The following is a 1,671-nucleotide window of genomic DNA, read 5'->3' as shown; positions in this document are numbered from 1 at the left end:
TTGAATAGTACAAGACACAAATTGAGGAGTGCGGGAAGCTCTTTGTGTGTTAAAGGGAAAGAAGGAAATATTGTGGAGTCAACACTGAGACTCGAACCCGGCTCTATCGGCTAAGAAACTGACATATTAACCCTCTCAGATATAAATCTCACCCAGCTTTGAGGAACTAAGAGGCTTAATTGGGCTATATGGTGTGATAAAATTCTGTTTGTTCAACCGTATTGGGTAAAAGGAGTTAATAAACGATTTTTCTCACAGTGATCTGTTTGAATACCAACCTATTTACGGTTATTTGGCTGTTTTGTTTGAATATGGTTACATAAAAATTAAATAAATTGTTATTTAAAAAAAATTTCTGAGAACAGTGTAATAAATTAATAAAAAATTTATAATAATAAAACTTTTTAAAACAAAATAAAAGGGAAATGTAATAGCAGATAACAATAATAATGAAACAATTGAAAATAAAATTAGATGACTACATTGTGGATTAAAATTAAAAGAACTAATTGAAGCCGGTGGAAGCAAAAAAATAAAACACCGAGAAAAATACCCTTTCTTAAAGTAATAGAATGAAAAAAAAAGTAGTTCTGAATAAATAGTTAAAGATTACAGACTGAATTGAAAGTAAATCTTTAAGTAATTAATAAAGCTTAACAATTACTAGAGGCTAATAATCCAGGTTATAAGCTTAAAATTAAACAAGAGATAAGGCTAATGAATATCTCGAGTAAATTAATTGGTGACAATGTTTAGAGAAAAAAGAATTAAATTGTAAGTCCGGATGTTAACGACAAAAATGGTGACAAAAAGTGCTGTAAGGGACCTCCTACTACTTAAAGCTGAAGCAATTGATTTTTTGCATTTGAAGGTTTGAATTTTTTAAATTACAAAACAATTTACCTCTTTCATTTTTAAAACTTTAGCTGGAAATTTTATTAATTATAATGATTTAAAATTTATTATAATATATCATATTTATTCTAAAAGCGGAAAATTTCATTTGAAAATGGTTCAGTCCTTGTTTTCCAGTAAACTTGTTCGAAATTTAAAGTTAACAAAGCCCAACCGGGCAAAATTTTGAAACATTAAAATTAACATTAACATACTAAAGCTTACTGTGTTTCTGGATGAATTAGAACACCAAAAAGCTTTATAATTTTTACTTAACAATGCTGTAAATGATTTTGTAAAATTAGCAAAAAATTATGGTTCTATACGATGTAATTAGATAGGGTAAAAGTGGTAAAATTTGATAATTTTACCCTGATAACCTAAAGCAGGGATGGGGAAACTACGGCCCGCGGGCCAACTGTGGCCCGCCGGAGGATTTCATCCGGCCCGCGGATAGAATTTTTATTTGCCGATCAGCGGCAAATATAAACAATATACATCCATTTTATTGTCGACTATGTTTAAAATTATTTCTGTTTTTCCTTTTTTAACAAAGTACTGATGACATTTTTACTTTCTCTATTTTTGTTCTACAAAACATAAATTGATGGAAATAGTTAGCACAGACAGCTTCTATTGGTAAAATGTTGAAAGCAGAAGTTCTTTATAGAATAGCCGTAGATTGGCTCCAACTAGCGTTTGTCTTTCTCGAGGAGCTGACTTATGGAATCTAATATAGGTAAATTGTACTTCACATTTGGCAGACTGCGCATTTTA

The sequence above is a fragment of the Parasteatoda tepidariorum genome, chromosome 2, assembly GCF_043381705.1.
Source record: "Parasteatoda tepidariorum isolate YZ-2023 chromosome 2, CAS_Ptep_4.0, whole genome shotgun sequence".
NCBI classification, from domain to species: Eukaryota; Metazoa; Arthropoda; class Arachnida; order Araneae; family Theridiidae; genus Parasteatoda; species Parasteatoda tepidariorum.
Note: the sequence above shows the minus strand (reverse complement) of the source record.